The 21,011-nt window shown below is 53.3% G+C and overlaps 1 protein-coding gene across 4 annotated transcripts in view; it reads left to right on the top strand.

The window, feature by feature from the left end:
• Positions 1-11,979: 11,979 nt before the first annotated feature.
• Positions 11,980-21,011, top strand: part of Kcnj12 (potassium voltage-gated channel subfamily J member 12) — a 42,791-nt gene continuing 33,759 nt past the window's right edge. For 3 of the 4 annotated variants that reach the window (XM_023700172.1, XM_023700166.1, XM_023700171.1), the window contains exon 1: positions 11,980-12,509. The gene's annotated coding sequence lies outside the window, so the exon portion shown is untranslated. Of the gene's footprint in view, positions 12,510-20,337; positions 20,510-21,011 lie in introns of all 4 variants that reach the window. The other variant, XM_023700167.1, reaches the window with a different exon arrangement.

A 21,011-nucleotide genomic window follows, 5' to 3' on the forward strand; every position in this document is an offset into this window, starting at 1 on the left:
AAAAAAAAAAATTAGTGATAATAAAAAAAAAGGACTCTGGAACAAAAGATATTGAGCAGTGACTTTACAGGGAAGAAGTTATAAGCACACCCTTGGAGGGAGTTAGCAACTTCATTGCTACGTCAGCCTAGACTTACTGTCTTTATTGCCTCAGTTTCCCTTATATGTAGAGTGGCAAAAGTGCTCTAGGTAGGGGAATGGAGACCTGGATCCCTTGAGAAATCAGCCCACTGGCATCAAGAATGAGTTCAGATGCCCTGGGGTTGGGTGGCTTCCCCAAGAGGCAGGGGTTCTGGGCCCCCATGCAGTCCAGGAGGAGGGGCTGTTTTCTCCACATCATTGCCTGTTGCATGCCAAAGCCCTTTACTCTAGGGCACCCCACCCCTCACCTTTGACCACTCAACCTGGGGAAAGTGGTTGAGAGGGGCTCCCCCACCCTGCTCTTCATGCTCTTCTGAGTGCCTGTTTCAGGGCCTGGAGATGGTAGCATTGGAGGGGATTCTGGGGTGGGCAGGGACATGAGAAGCCTCACTTAGGATAGTGGAGACTATCCTCAAGGGGGATGAGAGCCCCCTGGGCAGACTTGGAAACTGAGGTTCCAGGGTGGGAGCTCAACCTCTGTGGGGCACAGGGAGGAAGAGGCACCCAACGACCACCTGCTTGCTTGGCCTTCAGTTGTCCTGGACTCAGGTACCCTGCAGGACAACTCCCTGAAGGTCATGGAGATTCTAGCACTTGTATAGATGTGACCCTTCGGTGCAGAGAGGGAGGCTGGCCTAGGGGGCCAGGACCAGGGCTGGAGCGGCAGCACCCCGGTGGGGGACTGTGATCAGCAGGCCCAGCACCATCCCGGTGCCATCCCTCTGGGGCAGTCTGGTTCTCTGTGTGCCATGGAGCTTCTCCAGAGTCTTGGTCCTCCTGCACTACAGGACACAAGGAGTCCCCAGGAAGCCAAGAGTCAGAAAGTCAGGAAAGGTATGGAAGGGCAGTGTGCTCCTGCGCTGTGGCCCTGGGATGAGACGGAGCGCAGGGGTAAGCGCGGTTGTAACTTTGAACTAGAAATTAACATGAGTGATACCTGGAGACATCTGCCAGGCCTGGAGTGGGATATGACTTTGACTGGTGACAAAGTCTCAGACAGTGCTGATGCTGCCACGGTTTGTGGCCTAAAGTCCTAGCAGAAAGAAACACTAAATTTCAGCTGGAGGTTGGTGGAAGTATTTCTTTCCATTTAGATACATGCATCCCGGGACACTACCCCATTTAGCCCCTGTTGTGGGGCTGCCAGGAACAGGAGAAAGGCAACAACAATGATGCCATGTGCAACAAATGACAGTGACAAGCTGCCAGCAATAGTTGTCAGTCTTCATGGAAGGCCTGCTTCATGCTAGACCCTGGATCAAGTGCTTCCCTTCATCTGATCCTCACCCCAGCCTGGTGAGGCAGGCACTGGGGTAGTCCTGATTTCGCAGAGAAAGAAACTGAGACACAGAGAGGCTAAGGCCACACAGCTCATGAACAATGGCATCAGAGTTTGAACCCCAGTCTGTCTGCCCCCAAAACCTGTGCTGTTCTCCCCCAGCCCCGCTAGAATGGCTGACACACATCGGGGTTTAATAGATGTTTGACCCATTTAAAGGGTCATTGCTGAATCCTGTGTTTACAAAGGGACATTCCCTGGGGCTAGGCTGGGCTCCGTGGGTTTACAATGGATTCTATATTTATCATCCCCATTGCTAGTCAGGCTAATGGATTCTAAATGGAGTCGATATTAGTTGCCCCCATGTTATGGAGGGGCGGCTTTGGAGGAGGTTTTCCTCCAGCTCCAGGCCCACATTCCTGAGCAGGCAATGCCTCATTGGACCTACAGGGAGTGTTGAGGGCACTGGGTAAGAAAACAACCTGGGCAAAGGCAAGGGGGACCTCTGGGTCTACTGGGAAACCCTGCACGTGTGCCCAGGAGCGGTAAGCCCTGGTCCAGGGATGTGAGGACACCGCGCTCCTTGCTTCTGTGAGATCCAGGTCATCAAGAGCATGTTTATTAATCACCACAGACAGGATGGGGTCGCCCACTTGCCAAGTCCCCCAGGGCATCAGAATGGGAAGGAACCAGACTGGCTGGAGAAGAGCCGAGGGAACTGCAGCCGGGAGCTGGGGCAGCAGATAGGACAACCTCCTCCCACAGAGGGGTCCCTCTTCCTCAACTTAGCTGTTTTTATTTATTTATTTTTCTTGATGCTATCTTTTATTATAGGAAAACTAATTTTTTAAAAAATATTTTTATTGAGAAACAAATAGTAACGAGACAGTTTTCCAACCGATTACTAGTACATTTTCAATAATTAATATATTGCATATTGTTGTCTTAGTGGTTATTCATTATACAGGATGCAGACCTGCTATCCTGTCTCAAACACTATTAGAACAAACCTCTCTATTCATTGAATTAAGAGAATGGAGCTGTATATCTATCCTAACTATTTTGAGTATACAGATACAAAATGGTCGTTCATTTGTATCCCCCTTTTTTGGTTAGTTTTGTCAGAGAAGGGCATTCCATTCTCCTTTAAATATTGTAGGAGCATGAATTCAGCAAAATATCCCAATATAGTCCAATAGTCCATAATAGTAGTGGGGTTTCCATAAAACTGTCAGTGTCTGAAGTTGTTGACTTGAGCATTTTACAGCTCATCATATTAATATGAATTTACTTTTTATACTTCATTTTCATACTTTTCTGCTGGATGGTTAAGACCAAGAAAGAGCAAGACCTATATAACAAGAAATATAACTTTTGTATCTGATAAGGTCAGTCAAATACCCTCATAATAACTTCGCTGTTTTTAAAAATACTTATTTGGAGGGCACCTGGGATCACTGAGTGTGGTTTAAAGATACAAAAGACTTTTAGAGAGTAGTTCTCTCTTTTCTTCTTCTAACCTCCCAGGTCCCTTCCCAGTAGCCAGTTTCTTTCATCTCCAGAATAGTCTACCAAACACTTCCATGTGTGCATGAATGTACATATTCTGCTTTTAAGAATATCTCAGTGGTGACACCCAACCGTCTCTCTTCTGCATACTTTTCACTGTGTCTTAACGTACCTTTGCTTACTGAGCACCTAGTGAGCACCAGGCAATGCTGTCACATGGTCCGCTGGTACCTGCTTCCTCACATGCTGTGCCACTGTACCGATGCAGGCCATGTTCCCTTCCCTGGTGTTGTGGTTTGGGGTTTGCAAGGGAATAATACAATACAGGACCCATTTTATAAGATTATTTTATAAGGATCATCCAAAGAATCATATACAAGCGTGCAAGAAATCTGTCCACATCCTAAAGACCAATGATTCCAGCTGAGGGCCTGGTTCCTAATATCCTACACAAGTCCAGCTGAAAACCTAGAGCTCATAACAATGCCTCCTATGAGCCCAACCAGAGGCCTAGAGCCCACGACAACTCTCATGCAGGCCTATCTCAGTCAGTGGTGGAAGCTAGAAAGTCTGCAATAGCAGGATGAAGCACCTGTGCTAGCAGGCTGAGGGATCTGAACCAGAGCCAGGAAGCAATGCTCAAGGTAAGAACCAGAGCTCCCCTGAAAGGTACCACAGTCATCCTTAGCAACAGTGAGGTCCTCAGTTTCTTTTCTGAAGGCTGAGTTCCCATCAGGAAAGCCAATGTGACAAGCTTCTCTGGAAGATCAAGCTGTGCAACTTCTTCTCCTGCAGAGCCGGAAAGCAATGCTCAAGGCGAAGACCAAGCTGAAAATGAACTGTAGCCATTCTCAGTAACAACAAGGTCCCGAGCTCCTCCTCTGACAAGAACAACCAACTTTACCAGGAAAGCCAGCATGACAAGGCCCTCCAGCAGAACAGCCCAAGAGAACCAGCAGCTTCCAACAGCTCCAACAACTTCCAAACAGCTTCCCTAATAGGCTCCCTACAGCTTATCCAGTTCTACCTCTGATGCTGCTGGCAACAATCCTCAGGTGGGCCTCCCACACCCAGCACCACCCTAGTTTTCTAGTTCACATCAGCTGGGTGTAACAAGTTGACCACCAGTTGGAAATCCACCACACCTGCAGAGGCTGTGCAGCGTATCCTGGTACAAAGTGAGGTGCATCTTGGTATTTGTGTGCCAGTGCATCAATGGGATAAAATCCTACATGTGGAACTTTGGATTTTCAGGAGGGCAGAGGAGCCTCCAATCAGAAGGAAACAGAACTGAGATGGATCACAGCCCTGAGGGCTGGGATGAAGAAGCCCAGGAGGCTGTGGGTGCTGAGGAGGAGGAGGAGGCTCGTGACCTGGCTGGTAGAATGGGCCTCTAGGGAGGCTGGCAGGGGAGTCTTCCTCACTACGTCCTGCTATATGCTGGGCTAGGTGTCAGCCCTTGGGAGCTTTGTGTCATACATTCACTCATCACTCACTAAACATGAGGCACCTGGGGCTGAGGCAGGTGGTAGGGAAGGCATCACACTCACTGTGCAGCTGAGGAGCCTTTGGTATTTTTTTTATTTCCATAATTTTATTGAGAAACAAATATCAATGAGACAGTTTCAAACCAAATTGGTAGGACAGTTTCAATAATTAACACATTGCATACATTCTTCCTAGTGGTTAATTGCTGTACAAGATGCGGACTTGATATCCTATTTACAAACACCATTAGAACAAATCACTCTATTCATTAAGAGAATGTAACTATATATCTATCCTAACCACTTTGAACACACAAATACAAAATGGACATTCATCTGTATCCCCTTTTTTTGTTAAGAGCCTGTGGTCTTATAGAAGACAAAGGCAGAGATTCCAGACGACCTCCTTTCCCCCAAGCTCTTGGCAACTGCTCTGGCAGAGTACAACTTTCAGCCCTCACTGCCTCCTGGGATTGGGCCCATGGGACGTGAGGCTGGATGGCTGGGATCTTGCAAGGAGATCGCAGTGACGTCCACTCTGGCCTGGCAAGCTTTCCAGCTCTGCCCTTGTGACTCCATGCCTCTGGGAACAAGATGGTTTGCCTGATCCCCAGTGCATGGGTGTGTGTGTGGGGAGGAGAACCTCCTCTCCCTTCCTGGGAAGGCCAGACTCTGGCACACTGGGGCCTAGGGCACAGAGCCTTCCTGGGGCTGGAGCCCTCAGAAGCATAAGTCTGTTTCACAGACCTGAAGAATGAGGCCCAGCGGGTTGCTCTGGGTAAGGGGCTGTTCTGTCTCAGAGCAGGCAAGATCAAGCTAGCGGCCAGCTAGTCTCTGCTCTATACCAGGACTGCAAATCCCTTGTGAAGCCTGAGACAGTGTCGCAGGAAATGGCTAAAGGTGCTCTGAGCCCACTCCTCCATTGAGCAGGTGGGAGAGCAGAGGCCTTGGGAGAGCTGGCTGTGGGCAGCAGGGGCCATAGGGCAGCTCCACAAGGCTGGCTTCCCGCCAGCCCAGCCACCAGGAAGCCTGTCCTTGTTCACTGCCCAGTCATCGGGCTTTATTTCATTTACAGAATAAACTTGACTTTAGAAAGTTGCTGAAGCAATAAATGCTTTCTGGACCAAATTCAAAGGAGACAGCCTGGAGCTGTCCAGTGTGTCAACGTGCCTGTTAACCAAGCGAGGCGGAAGAGGAGAACCCCAGCGAGAAGTGGGGCTCCCACTAGGTATGTCTGAGTGCAGAGCCCTTGAGGGTGAGTCTAGAAGCGCAAGTGAGTGAGCCAAAGGTCCCCTCCAGGAGGACACAGTCATCAACAATTTTATCTCCTCAAACTTCCTGGTATTTCAATTTGCTAAAGCAAGTATACTCCTAGTTTTGCTTACTCTGAACAGGGTCACCAAGCAGTCCCTAATCTGTCTCTTGATGCCTTTTTCAGAGAGGGCAGCATATTTTGGACAATTCACTCTCCAAGGTCAGGACCTCTTGGTGTAGCATTTCAGAATCAGGCCTTCCTCGCCCCAGGGCCTGAGGTCAGAGGGGGCAGCCCTGCCTCCTGCTGAGGGGCTGGGGCAGAGGCAGAAGCCCCTGTCTGAAGACTGATGGCCCCGCGTGGTGATAGAGACACAGGGAGGAGGCAGGCAGTGCCCACCAGGGTGGAGAGGGGCTGGGTAATTGGCCGGATTATCCCAGCAGGGAGGCCTCCTTGGGGGAAGCTATTTTTAACTCTGAGAGACTGAAGCCACTTCCCTCCCTCCCTTTATTGCCCTTTCTGCCTGTCCTCCTGGGGCCTGAAGGCCTTGTCCGCCTTCCTGGAAGCTTGTCCCTTAGAGGAAGAGTGAGTACAGGGGAGGGAGGAGCGAACACCCACCATATCCCGCCCTCCCAAGCAGGGCACCAGTTCCCAATTTCAGAGGAGGAAAGAGAGGTTCAGAAAGCACAAGGGACCTTTTGAAGCCTTTGCTGTTCTTTTTGTTTTACACCTCCGTGGCCTCCACCAGCAGCCTCCCATAGTGCTGCAATTATGGGTGTTCATCACCCTACCCAGCTTCCTGCTTTGGTTTTTCCCAAGCAGGCCATTCTCTGTGGTGTCTTAATGTATACCTCTTGCACCAACATGTCATTTCCTCAAGGACAGGGACAAGGGGTGCAGCCCAGAGCTCAGAGTGAGCAAGGTCTGCATACTGAGAAACATGGTCAAACATGAGCGCTTCTACGAGATGGCTGGAGCCTCCTGCTCTGTATGGTGCCTGCAGCCACACCAAGCTGCACCTGCCCCACTGCAGAGCCAGCAGGAAGGCCAGAGGTGCAGAGCTGTGCTCTACCTGAGCCCACTGCCCAGCCAGCTCGGGTCAGAGCAGAGGTCAGGCCCAGAAGCATCGCCCTCAGCCTGGCCTCTTCACTCAGCACCACTTGTCTTCGATGATGATAGCAGTAGCAGTGATGGTGAGAGCAGGCGGGGCCAGCTGTGCACAGGTGATAGTCAGGTCAAAACCACACCACAAGTAGAAGGAAAGATGCCTAGATAGGTGGCAGTGGTGATCAGCAGGGAGAGGAGCCTGTCTCCAGCAGTGCTGTGGGGGGACGGATGGCTGGCTGTGGTAGGCAGTGACATACACACTCACTTTTCAGCCAATGCCTGCAGCCTATAGGCCTCCACCTGACCCTGAAGCATTGATCCGAGGCTTGCTGAACTAGAGGACCGATGGCTGCCGTGGGAGCAGGACTATGGGTGCCCTTCACCCCTCCCGACATCCTTCAGGAAGCAGGCATTGATCAGCGCACTGGGAGCCGGGCTGACTGATTTTCGTTGTGCAAGGCTCCGACATTCCACACCTCTCCTCCAGGTTCCCCTGGAACTGCAGCTGTGAGGAGGACGCACTGCACTGCTGTGGGCAGGAGGGCAGTGTGGGCCAGGCTGAAGGCCCAGCTTCCTGCGGAGTTCCATCTGCATCTCCTGAACATCAAGCAGCCAGGTTCCAGGTTCCAGTTTTCTATCCAGGCTGTGCAAACTTCAGTGATATCACTGGTCCAAGTCCTGATGTTCCTGCCCCACTGCTAGAGCCTGATTCTTGCAAGGGGGGTGAGGAGGGAGCTTTACCCACTCCCATACCTTCCACCAAGGGTTTCCTTTGTATCTGGGCTACCAACCCCAGGGACCAGAAATGGAAAGTGGCCCCCAGACCCAGAAATGAGCATTGCAGTGATTGGTGGAGAGATGGACTTATGGTCAAAGCTAACCAATGAAAATCAGCCCTAAGACTTTGACTGATTCACTAGAAAAGATACTCCTCTCTTTCCCATGGCTGGTAGGAGGGACATACTGGGGACACCTCTGCCCCATATGGATTGAGCCCAGCACCCAAGGGAAGCAGAACCAGGATATTGAGAGAAACAAATTTCAAGACAAGTCTTTTGAGCCCCATAGACTCACCCTGGATTTATGATTGTGAGTCAAACCAATCCCATTTGATTTGTGTTTTTTTTGAGACAGGGTCTCCCTAAATCACTAAATTGCTCAGGTTTGCTATCATTCTGCCTCAGCCTCTCAGAGTGCTGGGATTATAGGTGTATGCCAATACATCAGCCCCTATTTTTAATTTAAGATACTTCTAGCAGCCGTTCAACAGGAGGATTACAAGTTTGAGTCCTTCCTGGACAATTTAGCAAGACTTTGTGTCAAAATAAAAAAATGTTAAAAAGGTCTAGGGTTGTAACTCAATGCAAAAGGCCCTGAATTCAATCTTCAGTGTTAAGAAAAACAAACGAATGATAACAACCACAACAAAATAGAGGAAGGATGGTGAGTCGTGCAATGGGCAAGCCTCTCCCTAAAGAAAGAGCACTGGAGGAGACACCATCCCTGACCAATGGGGTGGCAGCAGGGTCAATCTTCTGGCACACTTGTGTTAAGAGCCAGAGGGCCTGGAAGGAGTAGGCCTAGGGAGCTGGGTATCTGAGAAGTCTGATGGGTTTGCTTCTCTCATGCATTTTGCATTTGGATGAGCTCCTGCTTTGGGTTTGACCTGGAGAGGCCCTGAGGACTGAGACTGCCCCAAGGTCTAAGGTGAGCAGGAGAAATCCTGGCAGCTCTGCAGAGGTGTTCCTGGGGAGCATCAAGTGTAGCTGCCTGCCAGGCAAAGACATCAGGGAGGGACTGTTGATTGATTTAATACCTAAATGTTGATGATTGATTTATGCCAAGTACAGGACATTGTATTTAAGATGCGATTGCCACAAAAGTGGGTAGCTGCTGCATAGAGAATTGGAAGTTTTGAGTCTGCTGCCCATAGGAACAGCAAACCACAGTCTACAGGACAACCTTCCTGTTATATAAGGGGGCCTCCCTGTCCTCAAAGTGAAAGAAGGATTCTGGGTGGATCAAGCCTCCCACCCTGCCCCACACTGGCCTCTCTGGCCTGTGGTTCTGAGGATGCTCAGGCTTGTGGATGGTTCTCAATCATGTGCCCAGCCCAGAGCTTGAAGGAACAGGGCTCCAGTTGAGCCTCAGCCACACTCTTGTCCCAGAGAAGGAAGAGAAATGCAGGTTAGGAGACAGCTGAGTGCAGGGCCATACAAGGGTGCTGGGAATGTCTCTGTGCTATGGGACACCTGGCTTAGGCTGGTCTCTGGCTTTTCCCACGGTCACCAAAGAGTAAGGTGTGTTTTACTCCAGAAACATTATTATTCCCATTTTCCAGGGGAGGAAATGGACCTCAGTAAGGAAGGCACCCAAGGGCCCTCTGCTAGGGAGCTGCAATCTTGGGGTGTGAGTTACACAAGAGTGGTTCACTGGACCACTTCTGAACACTCTCAACAGTGGGGGGAGGCAGGACACCTCTTTCCTCTGGGAGCAGGGAGAGTATGAGCCCCTTGTGTGAGCACAGGGATTCTGGGTAGGTATATAAACTGGTCAGAGGGACTTGCCCATCTGTCTGACCCCCTGGTTCTCAGTCCCTGCATTTGGAGCATGGGTGTGTTCCCACAGGGAAGCGGGCACTCCTGTGCCTGGCAAAGAACCATCTATTGAGGACCCAGGACAGCCTCAAAAGAGACATGACTATGATTATGAATTGAATCCTGGTAGCTGGAGGTGTAGCTCTGTGATAGGGTGAGTAGCTTTTCAAGGTCTCTGAGTTGATCCCCAGCACAACAAAACAAAACAAAACAAAACAAAACAAAACAAAACAAAACAAAACAAAACAAAACATCAGACTCCAGAAGCCTACTGGGAAGGGGGATGTGACGCCTACAGTGGAGGGCCAGGCTTACTTCTTCGCTGAAATGTTTCTGGCTGTGTAATATCATTCTGTGGAGTGGGTCTGATCATAAGGCCCAGGGAGACCTGTTGGACTCATACAAATGGTCCTGGTAGGCAACGGGTGGGTGCTATGTGCATGTGGGTACTCCAGGCTTCCAGATGCACTAGATTGGTGATGACAAACCTTTCAGAGTTTTCAATGATAGCAAACAGCTGGCTGAAGCATGCATGCAGTAGGCTCACCACCACTGCCCTACATTCACCCTCTTCTTCTGAGCCATCAGAATCCTGGATCCAGAGTTCTGTGGTATTGCTGTTAATTCTCTTGTTACCCAGCTGAGGGGATGCCAAAAGACTCCTTTGGGTACCCAGGGTGGGTCTGACTAGGGGCCCAACTCAGGCCTGTTCCTACTGGGGTGCCTGAGAAGTCTCTTAGGATGGAGAAGAGGACTTGAGGGCTGCTTCTTCATTCCTGTTTCTGGCTTCTCTCTTCTGGGCATAGGGGCAGCAGAAGGTAGGAAACTGAGTCATTTCTCATCTTGGTCACCCGGAGGAAAATGAGGAAATTTTTTGTGGAGAGTTTTTGGTTTCCTGAGAGGCTGGTCTCCGAGGAGGAGGGTGGGGGAACCAGGACGTTGTGTGCTCACACAGGTAGGCATGGGGGACTGGGGTGGCTTTCCTTGATGTTTTTTTCTTTTTACTGTAGTTTTAAGCAGCCACCAGGCAGGAAGGCAGAATTCTCATCCTAGGGACACACCTGGTTCTGACTTGAAGCTCTGTGACTAGGCAAGTGACTACCATTCTCTGTGCCTTGTTTATTTGTAGAATGGGGCAATGGGGCATTCATTCCAGAGGGTCATAGTGACAGCCAGTTGATTGAGCCAGGTCCTTAGCACACAGCTTAGCATGTGAAGTAGGAATCCACACTCTTTGACCGCAGGGAAACTGAGGCATTGGGTGGTGACTTGTCTCCACAGTTGCTCAGGAGAGGAGATGGGATTTTCAAACTCAGTATGGGTGCACGTGCACACACACACACACACACACACACACACACACACACACACATGTGCGCCTTAATGGCACTTCTCTTCTCCCCATCTTGTGCTCTGGCTTCTCCCATCTCCTGCTTTCTCCCCAGCTGAGGTGGTGGAGTGTCCTGGGTGACCCTGGAGCCTGGGGCAACAGCCTGGGGCCTGGAACCCAGGCTGGCAGAGCCTGCAGAGGGCTCTGTGCTAAGCTGCCAGTGATCTGGGCGGTGGCCAGAGCTGTCCTCCTTGGTTAGAATCCTGCAGCCAGTCTCCCTGCTGTGCAGACACATAATTATATTTCACATTAAAGGGGAAGCAGAGGCCAAGAGGGCCAGGGAGCCCTTTAAGGCTCGTGCTCTGGGCATGAACCTGCCTCATCAGTCCAGTCCTGTGGTCCTAGGGCTGAACTGGGGTTCAGGTCAGTGATAAAATGGGGTTTCCCTGGGCCAGGGCTGGGCTGCGTTCATCTGTCTGCCAGGATGAAAGGCCTGAGCCCTGTGGGAAGCAGAGAATGTGAGGCTCAGACAATACACCTCAGGAGCCTGGAAGAGCAGGGCACTTGGGGACAGGCTGGGGAGAGAGCCTGAGCCTTAGTCAGGGTTGGGCAAAAGCAGGGGGTCACATGGGGCTCAAGTTAGCAGAGAGGGGATGAGAGAGGAGCAGGGGAGAAAGCAGGAGATGGGAGAAGCCAGAGCACAAGATGGGGAGAAGAGAAGTGCCATTAAGGCCCGCATGTGTGTGTGTGTGTGTGTGTGTGTGTGTGTGCACGTGCACCCATGCGAGTGTGTGTGTGTGCTTACTGTGCATGAGGAAATTATTCTGAGGGAATGCACAAGCTCAGATATGTGCATCTATGCACAAGTACAGATACCACTGTGCATGTGCACGTGTGAGCCTGTGCACCTGCAGCCACCCTGCATATTACAGCATGTATTAGGCACGTGTGGATGAGATGCTGAGACTGTGTAGCCAACTATGTGCATGCATGTCCAAGATTTCCTTGCCTGTGTGTATGCTTGCCATGCACCTGTGAGCGCGCGTGTCTCTGGGAGGATGTGCTTGTGCGTGAGTGTGTGTGTGTGTATGTGTGTATGTATGTGCACGCCCCAGTGCGCAAGTGGTTGGCAGTGTGTGTGCGTGTGGGAGGGGGGTGGCTTGGGGCTAGAAGGGGGCGCCGGGCCAGGTCAGGGCCGCGGTGGGCGGGGGCAGTGGCGGCGCGGGGCGGGCATGCTCTCGGCGGAGAGTTAGAGGAGTTGCGGAGCTGGCCAACGGTGGCAGCGGGGCGCGGAGCTGGGTGCGCGCCGAGCTTCTGCCTTCCGCCGCCTCCTCGCCCTCCATTCCTCGCTCTCTGTTTTCCCCCGGCCACACCGCCGCCGCACCGCCTCCCTGGGAACCGTAGCCGGGGGAAGGGGTCTGGCGCGGCGGAAACCCGCTGGGAGGTGCCCGGGACCCAGGCGTGGGGGAGCGCTCCCGGCCCTGGCCGGGATCAGATAACAGCCGGCGGGGGAGGGGTTGGGCCGGCTGTGCTCACAGCGGGACTAAGGGACCCGCGCCAGCCGCACAGCCAGAGCGAGCGCCCCGCGGCCGGGGGCGCCGTCCAGGCGCGCCCCCGACCCGTGGCTGGACCGGGGCGATCCGCGCCTGGGCCGACGCGTCCCCGGGCATGGAGCGCCCCCGGGGGCTGTCCTGAGGCGGCGGCGGCGGCGGCTGCGATGCAGTCAGTGCAGCGGCTGCCGGGGCCAGAATCCGCCGCCCGGAGCTCGGAGGACGCGGAGCGCGCCGCGCCCCTGCCAGCTACCAAGGTAAGAGCGCAGCTGCCGGCGCACGAACCCCGCGGGCCGGGCCCCAGCTACCCTCAGGCAGTCTCTCCGGCCCTCAGTGAGCAAGAGGTGGTGCAGCAACAGGGAAGGGAAGGTGGGGCCGGAGGGCTTTTTCTTGCTCGCGTATTTCCCCCTTGGTGAACCATCCGAGGAAATGCTGACTGCGAGCTTTTCTTCCGCTGCCATGTCTCCGGCTACTGCCACCAGGGAACTTTGCTCCAGGCTAGCCTTTGTCGGGGGGTGCTTTGGGAAACTTTGAGAAGCCCTAGGTCCCCCTCTGCTCGGTTTGCATGAGGGGCCTCGGGAGGGAGCCGGCGAGAGCCACTTTGCGCACGGCATGGGTCCGAGGTGTGACCTTCTCCGAGACCCCTCCATCAAGCTGCGGGTACTAAGGGACGTTTAGGCTTTAAGAGAGGCCCCGAAGAAGACCCTGGTCCGAGAGCTGCGGGTCTTTGGGGTTGTTTCTCTTTTCCATCTCCTGTTTTCTGGTGGAGTAAAAATATTCTGGAAATGGTTCTCGGTCAGCGATTCAGCCGACAAGTCCAGCGGCTTCTTTTTGCTTTTTAAAAGTGGCCTTGGAAGCCCGCAGGGGCTCAGGGCTGGTGGGCCCTCAAGTACTCACAAGTCTGCTTTGAGTGTCCTGCAGGAGGTGTGTGTGGGGGAAGAGCTGGAAGGCGATCAGGGCTCTTGGAAGTGGTGGCTGGGGTGGGGAACTCCTGGGGTGGGGTGGGGTGGGGGTTGCTCCAGATGGGAGTGGAGGCCCATGCCTGTCTGTCTTGTTCACATGTCATGTGCATGTCTTAAAAGCAATGTTTGGAATGAGAGTCATCTGATAGCGTTGTTTGGCGGTGGTCTCTAGTTCTGGGAGGTCCTGCCCCCCTACAGTCTGGATGCGCAGGGAGCAGGGCCCCCAATTCTCAGGGGGCGTACCCATCCTGTAGTTTTGCTATGCCTGTGGCCATTTCTAGTTTCTTCTTCATTCCCCGGCGTGCCTAGGCCTGAGCCCTGCATCAAAGCTCTGGGGACCTCCTGCCCCCTGAGTCTGCCTCCCAGAACCTGGTTCCCAGACTCTGTCTCCTGGGAGCGCTGAGGCGCCCACACGCCGCTGAAATCGGCAGCCGCCTCCTTGAAGGTGCCAACCCAGAAGGCGTTAGCCTCCGGCCTACCCTTCACCCCCTCCTTGAGATGCCAGTGGAGGCTAGCCCTTGGCTGCTGTCCTCCCTGGACTGGACCCCAGCCTCACCTGCGCTAAGCTGAGACCAAAGCCCCTCCTCTCAAAGCTCCACCCTGGACTGCCGCCATGTGGCAGGAGAGGACTGGGGAGGAGAGGTATAGCACAGCCCCAGAGGCTCTGAGTCTTTCTGAGGAGCTTTCCCTCCTGTGTTCTAAAAAGAGCCCCTCTCACTTCACTGTCTCCCAGGGGTGGCCAAAGAGACTTCCAGCAAGTCTGTCCCTCGGTTTTCTGGTGGCCCCTCCAACCATCTTTGGGATCCAAGGTTGGCTGCTCCAGGAGGGGCCCTTAGGAGGGCAGTGTCAGGTGGCATCAAGTCTGACATAGGGCAGGTCTGAAAGGGGAAGCCCCTGAGCACCCTTGGGACAGAGGGAGGCCAGTGTGCTGCATAGCAGGGCCAGACCCTCTTCTCCCCTGGAGCACTGCTGGAACACATACAGTAGGCACTCTGTAAACCCAGGGTTACTGTATCCTTTTCTGTAGGTCTGCAGCAAAGGGAACAAGGAACACTGGGTGGATTGAAATAATAATGACAACAGCAGTAATAGTAGTAACAGTACCAGTAACGGTACTGCCCTGTGTTTGTGCAGTGTAGAAACTGGGACCAGTGGGCCAGTACTGGGGTCAGTGCAGACAGTGGGCAGTTTCCTCTGGCCTAGCCATTCCTTCAGAGTCTTGGTTCGTGTTGCCAACACCAAGGTGGCACTGGAGGGCTTGGCACACAGCTGGGGTGGAAGTGACTATGTTGTCACTCCCAGAAACCTCTATGGTTCTCACCTACCCCCAGTCCTCACTCCCTGATTCTGTGCAGTAGTCACCCTCAACCCCTGCTCCTAGCCTAGCTGTGGCTTGGGCTGTCCCTTTGACAGGTGCAGTCAGTGCTGTGGCTGGGCCTTAGCCAGGGCTTTAATGTGACGGACACATGGACACACCTGCCCCGCCCCTGAGGCCTGCCATTGGAACTCTGCCATAGGCTGGCATCAAGGAAAGGCCAGGAAGGGCAGCTGATGGGTAGCAGGAGGGGTGAAGGCTGGGCCAGCCACGCGGAAGGAGTGGTGGGTGTGGGCTTAGCACCATGAAGGAGGCTGCTTGGGAAAGGGCTGTGCTTTGGGGAGCTGGCAGCAGCAGGGAAAGGCTGCAGATGAAAGTGAGCTGCCCAAAACTGGGCCACAGGCAGGGTGCCTGAGGCTTCACAGGAGTTGTGGGTGTGGGGCAGGGTGCTCAGCAGGGGCAGGTGGGTTTTCCAGAGGAGCTGGGTCTAGGGCAGGACCAGAGCCCTGGCTGGGCACTGGCCGAGGGCCCAGTGCTCTGCCAGCTTATTTAATTTCCTAATGGCCTGCCAGAGCGGAGGGCGGCATTAGCTCCATCATACAGACAGGGACTGGAGGTGGGGCAGGCTCTGGAGGGGCCACAGCCTGAGTACTTCCAACTCAGAACCTTGGAGCTTTCCTTGGGACAGATCACACCTTCGCTTGGACCACAGACACTCTGACCTAGGTATATGTGTGCCAGGTTGCTTGGACTCCCTGTGTCTCCCTGCATTCTAGCTCCCAGGGAGCTGCATCCTTAGGACCTAGTGAAGACCTGGCATGCAGTAGGTGCTCAGTAGATGCTCCATGAGGGTGCTAGCTGTGATGGGTGTGGGTGCTGAGGATGGAGACCCTGGCAGTCCACTTTGAAGTGTCCTGCTTACAGAAGTGCTGAATGAATGGCCTTTGAATCAATGGATGTCACTGTGTGGGAGGAGGCCTGAGGGCAGACAAGCAGTGCCAGGGAGGTGGTGGTGCCAGCAGGACAGTCACTGCTAGCCTCGGTTTCTTGTCTGTGAAGTGGGACTGAAACCCCAGGATGGGGGAAATGGATATGTCAACCTTGTGATGTGTTTCCGGGGGCATGCAAAAGGGGTCTTCAGGTATGCGAAGGGGGCCCTGGAAAGGAGGCATATGAATAGTCCTGGTGTCAGTGCCTTGGGAAGTCTGTCACTCCAGCCTGGCCTTCCCTTGGTCATGGGGGAAAACAGGCCTGGAGACGGGAAGCAATTGGCTGTAGCAGACGTAGTCTCAATTGTGGCCTGTGTCGCAGTGTGTCCTCCCTCTCTACCCCCTGCTCCCTCTGCCATCTTCTCTGATGCCACCAGCTCAGGCTGTCCTCCTTGGCTGCTGAGTGGCAGCTGCAGAGGCAGTGTGAGGCTGTAGGGATGCTAGGGACCCCAGCCCAGCCCCTCATGAGCCTGCAGTCCTGCAGTGCCGCCAGCCATGCTGGGAGTCTTTTCTGTCCCAGCTGGGCATTAGTGCTGCTCTTAATCAGTGAGCGCAGCTTCCCGGAACCTGTCTGGGACCCCCTAGCCTTTCCTTCAGACCTTTGGCAGCTGAAGTCTCCCCTCTACCTCTCACCTGTAGCCCGAGCCTCTTCGAAGGACAGGCTTGGAGAGAAGCCAAGGAACCAACAGGAAAGCTTTGGGAGCAACAGGCTTCCCTCAGGGCACTGTTGCTTGAGTCCCTACTGTGTGTCCCACCTGCTGTGTGAGGGCCCTCCTCCAGCTTCAGGCTGGCCTCCCTCCCATCTCACACTGTCCTCTCTGGCCCCTCACCTGCCCTCCTTGTTTATGTCTCCTTAGACCAGGCCTGCTTCTGCCTCAGGACCTTGGCATGTACTACTACTCTTGCTCAGGCTGCTCTTTCCAGGATCCCTACACAGCCTCTCCCTCACCACTGTCAGATCTTGCCTAGAAGCCACCTCCTTGCGGAGGTCTTTTTGACTCCTGCAAAACACTCTATCCACTCTTGCAGGACGTTCAACATCTCCTGCTTGAGTTTTCCGTAAACTTGTGTCTCTACCAAAGAGTGTGCTGTTTGTTTATTGTCTCTTTGCCCTTGAAATATAAGTTCCTTTGTATTTGCAGAATTTTGGTCCTGTCCCCCCACAGCTGTATCCTCTGGGCCTACAGCACTAGGCAGTGTATAGTTGGGGCATGGATGGATTGCTTTGGCTGTGCGTGGTGCCTGCTCAGAGCATGTGAACAGCAGCAGTCATAGCCATGGACATTTCTAGCCATTCTGAAGATGGGAATACTGAGCTTCAGAAGGCTGATGTCATTGTTCCAGAATTGTGGAGCTTGTTGGCGGCGGAGCTGGGATTCAGATGTTTCTGCTGAGCCTTTGGCCAGCCATCTGTCTGGCTGAGGGGAAAGGAGTTGGAATTTATGTCAGGTCTCTCTGCTGTATTGAGCTCTTTATGTAGCCCTCACCTGCTGCAAGCTCTGAGCCTAGTAGTGTCCCAGCTCTGGGGGTCTCTACTCCAACCTCCAACTGCAAGTGCTGAAAGCTGGTTCCTTGTAGAGCTGAGCAAATGGAGACCCAGGGAGTTGAGCTCCACTGACTCCTTTAAATTGAAGACTCTCATCACCTTTCTTCCTTTGATGGAAGCTTATAGGGCAGTGGCCTTTGGAGGTGGTGTGGTGGGGGATTCTTTAGTTTTTGCTCAGGTAAGCATTTTCAGACTCCTCTGGCTGCTTGTGTTTTATGTCAGTGTTATTCCCCTTTCCCTTTCTAATCTCCTGGCACACCCAAGTTATATTTAACTTTAAAAATTTTGTTATGATCACTTTTAGCAGTTCCCTAGTTGTCAAGAGAGCCGGTGCTTTCTGGTTAGCCTGCTTTGGTCCGCGCCTGAGCAGACAGGGTTGGGGCTGGGCCTCTCAGTTTGGCTATCCACGTGGGCAGGCATAGGGCCTTCACTTCTGAGGTCACCAGAGGCAGAAGAGGAACCAGGTACCAGGAGACCCGGAGCCCTTTGTAGTTGCTCTGTTCCCAAAAGGAGGGGTACATTGGGGTGTGAGTAGACACTGTGACACACTGTGGGAGTGGGGACCCTGACAGGAGGGCAGGGCAAAGCCCTGCCCCCAGGTCCGGCAGCTCATTAGAAGCACGGTGTGGGGAGCAGCACAGGGAGGCAGGGCAGCTCTGTGCTCTGAAACCTACTTGCAGCTGTCTGGAGACTTGAGGGGGCAGGAGGAGGGAGCACAAGGAGACAGAGCTGTTGGGCTGTGTATGATGGAGGCTGAGAGGACAGGGTGAGGGCGGTCAAGGAGGAGCCATGGGGCTTGGTGAGGTGAGCCCTCACCCCTGCCCACCTCCCCCTTTCTCCAGCTGCAGCCTGAGCCCCTCAAGTGCTGGCTCCAGCCCTGCAATTCTCCGGCACTTAAAGCAAAAATAAATCACTGCCAGCAGCTGGTGTTCTGGGTGGCAGCAGCCGCGCCATCCCCCGGTCCGACCCTCTGCCTTGGGGCTTCTGGTACCAGGCCAAAGCCAGACACTGAGGTTGATGGGGTTGGGTGGGTGGTGGAGGGCATGGGAGCTTGGCATGGTCCAGCAAGTGGTGGGGACTGAGTGGGTCACATGGAGGGCAGAGGCCAGTGGGGACCTGGGACTACGACAGTGTGAGGCTCAAGCCAGGTGGGGCGCTCAGGACTGGGACTTCTAAGCTAGATGTGGGAGCACAAACCTGTAATCCCACAGGAAGCTAAGGCAAGAGGATCACAAGTTTCAGAACACCTTTAGGTACTTAGTGAAACCCTGTATCAGGTTAAAAAAAAAAAAAAAAAAAAAAAAAGCAGATCTTCCTAGAGGTCCAGGCCTTAGCCTTGTGGAAACAGATCTGGGCAGGGCTGGTGCAAACTCAGAGGGACAAACACACCTGCACCTCTCTTATATACCTCCTTCAGTTCCAGCCCTGGCTTCTCTGTTCTCTCAGGCCTCTCCTTTCCCTTCTTAGGGAATCCTAGAGGTCTTGACTTGTTGAGTGTTGGTGACACAGGCCTGAGGCTGTCTAATTTAACATCACTCGTGCTTTCAGCAAATAGCTGACAAGCATGTCCATGTGCTCCACCTGAGCCAGGAGGCTGGGGACACAGCAGTGCACAAAGCTTTACCTCATGGGGTTGACACCTCAGTGGGTGGGAGAGGAAAGACAAGTACACAGACGCAGGGGGAACCATAGCCCCGGTCCCATTCCTTGTTAATTCCAAGTTGTTTGCCTACTCCTGGTGGAATATTAAACAGTTCTAAGGACAAATTTTAATTCTTAATACTTTACTCATGATAAAGAATTAAATAATTGGAAGTACATCCTTCATTCTCAGCTTGTTGTCCTTCCACCCAAAAGGTTTTATGTTTTTGAGGTGGCTGTTGGAGAATCCTTAGATATTCGGAGCTAACATTAATACGTGAAGGTAGCTGTTCTAGCTTGCGGACATCCATAGCTTCCTTCCTTCTTTCCTCCCTCCCTGCCATCTTTCCTCCTGTGGGACCACTCTGTGCATGCCATGGTTTCCCCTGCACCAGGAGCCTGGCCATGAGGCGTCTAAGTGCCTGCAGGACTCAGGACTCTCGTCCCGTCTCCTTTGGACATAGATTGAGGGCTGTGTCACCAAGTCTCGGGATCATAAAATCGTAGTTGTGGAGGCTTTGAATGTGCAGAACCACTGATGTTCACACGTCATGGGTTCTTTGTAAAGTCTCAGCCGCTTTGAGACAGAGAACCTGGAACTGCAGAATTGGAGCATTTCAGCACCAGGAGAGCTGCTGTGTCCTTGCTGGTCCTTCCTTCTTGGGATTTCTCTGGTAGTTTAGATGATCCAGAGTCCTGGCTCCATCCCAACTTCTGGTTCAGAGGCTCTGGGGTAAACCTGGCAGTCTTTGGGTTTTAATCTCTACTAATAGCCCAGCCCTTTTAGCAAGGAGGCTGTCCTGCTGCAGCCCCAACTCCAGGACAGGTCCCATCTCCTTGAGGCAAGTCTGGCTCCCACTCAGGGCAGAGCAGGTCTTGCTTGGGCGTGGAAAGGGAGGTGCCCAGCAGTTCTCTGGACAGGTCCTTGAGTTGAGTCTCTAATGCCCATTCTGTTGGCCTTCCTGAGACAGGCTCACTGGCTCCTTTGCCGTCCTTAGCTAAGGGCAGGCCCCCACCAGGGAGGATCAGACTTGTTCTTTTGCAAGTTCTGCATCCCAGTGGCCACTGCCTGCGTGATCACTCTTTCATTCCTGTAATGGGGCTTGAGAATTATCAGGCCCCTCCTTAGATGATAGGATGTGATACCCTGATTCTGGCAGAGTGATAATGACCTCAGTGTCCTCCTCTAAGTCTCAGTTTCCCCGTTTATGAAGTGAGCATTAGATCCACTCCCATGTCTGGGCATCCATTCTCTCCTGCCCTCTGTACTTTGGTTCTACAGTCAGGGTAGGGCAGGGCAGGGCAGGGCAGGGCAGGGCAGGGCAGGGCAGAGCAGGGCAGCACAGGGCAGGGTAGCACAGGGCAGGGCAGAGCAGGGCAGGGCAGAGCAGCGCAGCTTCCTCTCCTCCTGTTCTCCTTCTGCTATGCGGCCGGAGGCTCAGCCTTGCCATTGTCTCTGCCTGCTGGGCCTCAAGCTGTCAGCAGCACCTGCCTTGTCAGAGCAGCCAGGTCCTTCCTAGCGCACTGAGAGACTTAGGGCCACCAGAATGAGTGCTCCCAGGGTGGCCCTGGCACATCCAGGGGGCTACTTGATGGAGGACACCCAATTCCCCTCTTCCTTTCTTTCCTTAGGTGTGAGAGTATGAACAGGCCTGGTTCTGGCCAGCCCAGTTCAACTGCTCAGGGGTCCTGGCCCTGACCCATAGCAGATGCCCTAGCCCTATAGTACCAGGGCTTCGTGACCAGGTTCTGGGTCTGTCTTGACCCAGCTGCTGTGTCTGAGGACACCCAGGATCAAACACAGGTATACATAGAGGAGATTCTGTGGACAGGGGAGGGATGGGGAGAAGGAGCTCTGGGAGATGTGGCTTGAGCCTCTGCCCCAGTGTGCTGGCCTATGAAATGGGAACATTGGCAGAAATGAACTGAATGAATCCATATACCATGGCCCACGGGGCTATCACAAGACTAGCCCTTGGGGATGTAAGACAGAACAGCTGAGCATCCATTGTCTAAAATATGGGAGCAGACATGTTTCAGATTTCAGAATTTAGGGCTGATCAAGAAGTTCAGCAGATTAAAGCACCTGCAAGCAGGTACGGGTCAATACCCAGGTCTGCTGTGCTGGCCCCACCCCTGGGGCACGCTGAGATGGCAGTTAAGACTGGGTCTGGCAGCGCATACCTATATTCTCAGCTCTTGGGAGGCTGTAAACAGGCAGATCACTGTGAGTCCAATCTAGTAGTGAGACCCTGAACACTGTAGACCCTTCGCTAAAATACCAAAAAAAAAAAAAAAAAAAAAAA

This window comes from Octodon degus, unplaced genomic scaffold (assembly GCF_000260255.1).
Source record: "Octodon degus isolate 3935 unplaced genomic scaffold, OctDeg1.0 scaffold00122, whole genome shotgun sequence".
NCBI classification, from domain to species: Eukaryota; Metazoa; Chordata; class Mammalia; order Rodentia; family Octodontidae; genus Octodon; species Octodon degus.